This window comes from Bombus affinis, unplaced genomic scaffold (genome assembly GCF_024516045.1).
Source record: "Bombus affinis isolate iyBomAffi1 unplaced genomic scaffold, iyBomAffi1.2 ctg00000108.1, whole genome shotgun sequence".
Classification (NCBI taxonomy): domain Eukaryota; kingdom Metazoa; phylum Arthropoda; class Insecta; order Hymenoptera; family Apidae; genus Bombus; species Bombus affinis.
Window position 1 is genome coordinate 49,317 of NW_026108847.1, and position 9,360 is coordinate 58,676.

The following is a 9,360-nucleotide window of genomic DNA, read 5'->3' on the forward strand; positions in this document are numbered from 1 at the left end:
CATAACGTTATACTATATAATATAATACGTTATAACGATATACTATATAACGTAATACGTTATAAGGATATGCCACATAACGTTATACTATATAACGTTATACTATATAACGTAATGCGTTATAACGATATACTATATAACGTTATACTATATAACATAATGCGTTATAACGTTATACTATATAACGTAATACGTTATAAGGATATGACATATAACGTTATACTATATAACGTAATGCGTTATGACGTTATACTATATAACGTAATACGTTATAAGGATATGCCACATAAGGTTATACTATATAACGTAATGCGTTATAACCTTATACTACATAACGTAATACGTTATATGGATATGCCATATAACGTTATACTATATAACGTAATGCGTTATAACCTTATACTATATAACGTAATACGTTAAAACATTATACTATATAACGTTATATTATATAACGTAATGCGTTATAACATTATGCTATACAACGTAATACGTTATAACTATATACCATATAACGTTATGCTATATAACGTAATACGTTATAACGATATACCATCCAACGTTATACTATATAACGTAATGCGTTATAAGGATATGCCACATAACGTTATACTATATAACTTAATGCGTTATAACGTTACACTATATAACGTAATACGTTATAAGGCTATGCCACATAACGTTATACTATATAACTTTATGCGTTATAACGTTACACTATATAACGTAATACGTTATAAGGATATGCCACATGACGTTATACTATATAACATAATACAATATAAGGATATGCCACATAACGTTATACTATATAACATAATACAATATAAGGATATGCCACATAACGTTATACTATATAACATAATACGTTATAACGATATACTATATAACGTTATACCATATAACGTAATGCGTTATAACGTTATACTATATAACGTAATACGATATATCGATATGCCATATAACGTTATACTATATAACGTAATGCGTTATAACGTTATTCTATATAACGTAATACGTTTTAACGATATACCATATAACGTTATACTATATAACTTAATGCGTTATAACGTTATACTATATAACGTAATGCGTTACAACCTTATACTATATAACGTAATACGTTATATGGATATGCCATATAGCGTTACACTATATAACGTAATGCGTTATAACCTTATACTATATAACGTAATACGTTATAACATTATACTATATAACGTAATACGTTATAACATTATACTATATAACGTTATATTATATAACGTAATGCGTTATAACGTTACACTATATAACGTAATACGTTATAAGGATATGCCACATAACGTTATACTATATAACGTAATGCGTTATAACGTTACACTATATAACGTAATACGTTATAAGGATATGACATATAACGTTGTACTGTATAACGTAATGCGTTAGAACGATATACTATATAACGTTATACTATATAACATAATGCGTTATGACGTTATACTATATAACGTAATACGTTATAAGGATATGCACATAACGTTATACTATATAACGTAATACGTTATAAGGATATGCACATAACGTTATACTATATAACGTAATGCGTTATAACGATATACTATATAACGATATAATATATAACGAAATGCGTTATAACGTTATACTATATAACGTAATACGTTATGAGGATATGTCACATAACGATATACTATATAAATTAATGCGTTATAACGTTACACTATATAACGTAAAACGTTATAAGGATATGCCACATAACGTTATACTATATAACATAATACGTTATAAGGATATACTATATAACGTTATACCATACAACGTAATGCGTTATAACGTTATACTATATAACGTAATACGATATATCGATATGCCATATAACGTTATACTATATAACGTAATGCGATATAACGTTATTCTATATAACGTAATACGTCATAACGATATACCATATAACGTTATACTATATAACGTAATGCGTTACAACCTTATACTATATAACGTAATACGTTATATGGATATGCCACATAACGTTATACTATATAACTTAATGCGTTATAACGTTATACTATATAACGTAATACGTTATAAGGATATGCCACATAACGTTATACTATATAATGTAATGCGTTATGACGTTATACTATATAACGTAATAAGTTATAAGGATATGACATATAACGTTATACTATATAACGTAATGCGTTATGACGTTATACTATATAACGTAATACGTTATAAGGATATGCCACATAACGTCATGCTATATAACGTAATACAATATAAGGATATGCCACATAACGTTATACTATATAATGTAATGCGTTATGACGTTATACTATATAACGTAATACATTATAAGGATATGACATATAACGTTATACTATATAACGTAATGCGTTATGACGTTATACTATATAACGTAATACGTTATAAGGATATGCCACATAACGTCATGCTATATAACGTAATACAATATAAGGATATGCCACATAACGTTATACTATATAACGTAATACAATATAAGGATATGCCACATAACGTTATACTATATAACGTAGTACGTTATAAGGATATGACATATAACGTTATACTATATAACGTAATGCGTTATGACGTTATACTATATAACGTAATACGTTATAAGGATATGCACATAACGTTATACAATATAACGTAATACGTTATAATGATATGCACGTCACGTTATACTATATAAAGTAAAGCGTTATAACGTTACACTATATAACGTAATACGTTATGAGGATATGGCACATAACTTTATACTATATGACGTAATGCGTTATAACGTTATACTATATAACGTAATACGTTATAAGGATATGCCACATAACGTTATACTATATAATGTAATGCGTTATGACGTTATACTATATAACGTAATACGTTATAAGGATATGATATATAACGTTATACTATATAACGTAATGCGTTATGACGTTATACTATATAACGTAATACGTTATAAGGATATGCCACATAACGTCATGCTATATAACGTAATACAATATAAGGATATGCCACATAACGTTATACTATATAACATAATACGTTATAACGATATACCATATAACGTTATACTATATAACTTAATGCGTTATAACGTTATACTATATAACGTAATGCGTTACAACCTTATACTATATAACGTAATACGTTATATGGATATGCCATATAGCGTTACACTATATAACGTAATGCGTTATAACCTTATACTATATAACGTAATACGTTATAACATTATACTATGTAACGTAATACGTTATAAGGTTATGCCACATAACGTTATACTATATAACGTAATACGTTATAACATTATACTATATAACGTAATACGTTATAACATTATACTATATAACGTAATACGTTATAACATTATACTATATAACGTTATATTATATAACGTAATGCGTTATAACCATATGCTATATAACGTAATACGTTATAGCTATATACCATATAACGTTATGCTATATAACGTAATACGTTATAACGATTTACCATATAACGTTATACTATATAACGTAATGCGTTATAAGGATATGCCACATAACGTTATACTATATAACGTATTGCGTCATAACGTTATACTATATAACGTAATGCGTTATAACGTTATACTATATAACGTAATACGTTATAACGTTATGCTATATAACGTGATACGATATAACTATATAACATATAACGTTATGCTATATAACGTAATACGCTATAACGATATACCATATAACGTTATACTATATAACGTAATGCGATATAACGTTATACTATATAACGTAATACGTTATAAGGATATGCCACATAACGTTATGCTATATAACGTAATGCGTTATAACTTTACACTATATAACGTAATACGTTATAAGCATATGACATATAACGTTATACTATATAACGTAATGCGTTATGACGTTATAATATATAACGTAATACGTTATAAGGATATGCCACATAGCGTTATACTATATAACGTAATGCGTTATAACGTTACACTATATAACGTAATACGTTATAAGGATATGCCACATAACGTTATGCTATATAACGTAATGCGTTATAACTTTACACTATATAACGTAATACGTTATAAGGATATGCCACATAACGTTATGCTATATAACGTAATGCGTTATAACTTTACACTATATAACGTAATACGTTATAAGGATATGACATATAACGTTATACTATATAACGTAATGCGTTAGAACGATATACTATATAACGTTATACTATATAACATAATGCGTTATAACGTTATACTATATAACGTAATACGTTATAAGGATATGACATATAACGTTATACTATATAACGTAATGCGTTATGACGTTATACTATATAACGTAATACGTTATAAGGATATGCACATAACGTTATACAATATAACGTAATACGTTATAATGATATGCACATCACGTTATACTATATAAAGTAATGCGTTATAACGTTACACTATATAACGTAATACGTTATGAGGATATGGCACATAACTTTATACTATATGACGTAATGCGTTATAACGTTATACTATATAACGTAATACGTTATAAGGATATGCCACATAACGTTATACTATATAATGTAATGCGTTATGACGTTATACTATATAACGTAATACGTTATAAGGATATGCCACATAACGTTATACTATATAACGTAATACGTTATAAGGATATGCCACATAACGTTATACTATATAATATAATACGTTATAACGATATACTATATAACGTAATACGTTATAAGGATATGCCACATAACGTTATACTATATAACGTTATACTATATAACGTAATGCGTTATAACGATATACTATATAACGTTATACTATATAACATAATGCGTTATAACGTTATACTATATAACGTAATACGTTATAAGGATATGACATATAACGTTATACTATATAACGTAATGCGTTATGACGTTATACTATATAACGTAATACGATATAAGGATATGCCACATAAGGTTATACTATATAACGTAATGCGTTATAACCTTATACTACATAACGTAATACGTTATATGGATATGCCATATAACGTTATACTATATAACGTAATGCGTTATAACCTTATACTATATAACGTAATACGTTAAAACATTATACTATATAACGTTATATTATATAACGTAATGCGTTATAACATTATGCTATACAACGTAATACGTTATAACTATATACCATATAACGTTATGCTATATAACGTAATACGTTATAACGATATACCATACAACGTTATACTATATAACGTAATGCGTTATAAGGATATGCCACATAACGTTATACTATATAACTTAATGCGTTATAACGTTACACTATATAACGTAATACGTTATAAGGCTATGCCACATAACGTTATACTATATAACTTTATGCGTTATAACGTTACACTATATAACGTAATACGTTATAAGGATATGCCACATGACGTTATACTATATAACATAATACAATATAAGGATATGCCACATAACGTTATACTATATAACATAATACAATATAAGGATATGCAACATAACGTTATACTATATAACATAATACGTTATAACGATATACTATATAACGTTATACCATATAACGTAATGCGTTATAACGTTATAATATATAACGTAATACGATATATCGATATGCCATATAACGTTATACTATATAACGTAATGCGTTATAACGTTATTCTATATAACGTAATACGTTTTAACGATATACCATATAACGTTATACTATATAACTTAATGCGTTATAACGTTATACTATATAACGTAATGCGTTACAACCTTATACTATATAACGTAATACGTTATATGGATATGCCATATAGCGTTACACTATATAACGTAATGCGTTATAACCTTATACTATATAACGTAATACGTTATAACATTATACTATATAACGTAATACGTTATAACATTATACTATATAACGTTATATTATATAACGTAATGCGTTATAACGTTACACTATATAACGTAATACGTTATAAGGATATGCCACATAACGTTATACTATATAACGTAATGCGTTATAACGTTACACTATATAACGTAATGCGTTATAACGTTACACTATATAACGTAATACGTTATAAGGATATGACATATAACGTTGTACTGTATAACGTAATGCGTTAGAACGATATACTATATAACGTTATACTATATAACATAATGCGTTATGACGTTATACTATATAACGTAATACGTTATAAGGATATGCACATAACGTTATACTATATAACGTAATACGTTATAAGGATATGCACATAACGTTATACTATATAACGTAATGCGTTATAACGATATACTATATAACGATATAATATATAACGTAATGCGTTATAACGTTATACTATATAACGTAATACAATATAAGGATATGCCACATAACGTTATACTATATAACGTAGTACGTTATAAGGATATGACATATAACGTTATACTATATAACGTAATGCGTTATGACGTTATACTATATAACGTAATACGTTATAAGGATATGCACATAACGTTATACAATATAACGTAATACGTTATAATGATATGCACGTCACGTTATACTATATAAAGTAAAGCGTTATAACGTTACACTATATAACGTAATACGTTATGAGGATATGGCACATAACTTTATACTATATGACGTAATGCGTTATAACGTTATACTATATAACGTAATACGTTATAAGGATATGCCACATAACGTTATACTATATAATGTAATGCGTTATGACGTTATACTATATAACGTAATACGTTATAAGGATATGCCACATAACGTCATGCTATATAACGTAATACAATATAAGGATATGCCACATAACGTTATACTATATAACATAATACGTTATAACGATATACCATATAACGTTATACTATATAACTTAATGCGTTATAACGTTATACTATATAACGTAATGCGTTACAACCTTATACTATATAACGTAATACGTTATATGGATATGCCATATAGCGTTACACTATATAACGTAATGCGTTATAACCTTATACTATATAACGTAATACGTTATAACATTATACTATGTAACGTAATACGTTATAAGGTTATGCCACATAACGTTATACTATATAACGTAATACGTTATAACATTATACTATATAACGTAATACGTTATAACAGTATACTATATAACGTAATACGTTATAACATTATACTATATAACGTTATATTATATAACGTAATGCGTTATAACATTATGCTATATAACGTAATACGTTATAGCTATATACCATATAACGTTATGCTATATAACGTAATACGTTATAACGATTTACCATATAACGTTATACTATATAACGTAATGCGTTATAAGGATATGCCACATAACGTTATACTATATAACGTATTGCGTCATAACGTTATACTATATAACGTAATGCGTTATAACGTTATACTATATAACGTAATACGTTATAACGTTATGCTATATAACGTGATACGATATAACTATATAACATATAACGTTATGCTATATAACGTAATACGCTATAACGATATACCATATAACGTTATACTATATAACGTAATGCGATATAACGTTATACTATATAACGTAATACGTTATAAGGATATGCCACATAACGTTATGCTATATAACGTAATGCGTTATAACTTTACACTATATAACGTAATACGTTATAAGCATATGACATATAACGTTATACTATATAACGTAATGCGTTATAACGATATACTATATAACGTTATACCATATAACGTAATGCGTTATAACGTTATACTATATAACGTAATACGATATATCGATATGCCATATAACGTTATACTATATAACGTAATGCGTTATAACGTTATTCTATATAACGTAATACGTTTTAACGATATACCATATAACGTTATACTATATAACTTAATGGGTTATAACGTTATACTATATAACGTAATGCGTTACAACCTTATACTATATAACGTAATACGTTATATGGATATGCCATATAGCGTTACACTATATAACGTAATGCGTTATAACCTTATACTATATAACGTAATACGTTATAACATTATACTATATAACGTAATACGTTATAACATTATACTATATAACGTTATATTATATAACGTAATGCGTTATAACGTTATACTATATAACGTAATACGTTATAAGGATATGCCACATAACGTTATGCTATATAACGTAATGCGTTATAACTTTACACTATATAACGTAATACGTTATAAGCATATGACATATAACGTTATACTATATAACGTAATGCGTTATGACGTTATACTATATAACGTAATACGTTATAAGGATATGCCACATAGCGTTATACTATATAACGTAATGCGTTATAACGTTACACTATATAACGTAATACGTTATAAGGATATGCCACATAACGTTATGCTATATAACGTAATGCGTTATAACTTTACACTATATAACGTAATACGTTATAAGGATATGACATATAACGTTATACTATATAACGTAATGCGTTAGAACGATATACTATATAACGTTATACTATATAACATAATGCGTTATAACGTTATACTATATAACGTAATACGTTATAAGGATATGACATATAACGTTATACTATATAACGTAATGCGTTATGACGTTATACTATATAACGTAATACGCCATAAGGATATGCACATAACGTTATACAATATAACGTAATACGTTATAATGATATGCACATCACGTTATACTATATAAAGTAATGCGTTATAACGTTACACTATATAACGTAATACGTTATGAGGATATGGCACATAACTTTATACTATATGACGTAATGCGTTATAACGTTATACTATATAACGTAATACGTTATAAGGATATGCCACATAACGTTATACTATATAATGTAATGCGTTATGACGTTTTACTATATAACGTAATACGTTATAAGGATATGCCACATAACGTTATACTATATAACGTAATACGTTATAAGGATATGCCACATAACGTTATACTATATAACATAATACGTTATAACGATATACTATATAACATAATACGTTATAAGGATATGCCACATAACGTTATACTATATAACGTAATGCGTTATAACGATATACTATATAACGTTATACTATATAACATAATGCGTTATAACGTTATACTATATAACGTAATACGTTATAAGGATATGACATATAACGTTATACTATATAACGTAATGCGTTATGACGTTATACTATATAACGTAATACGTTATAAGGATATGCCACATAACGTCATACTATATAACGTAATGCGTTATAACGTTAGACTATATAACGTAATACGTTATGAGGTTATGCCACATAAGGTTATACTATATAACGTAATG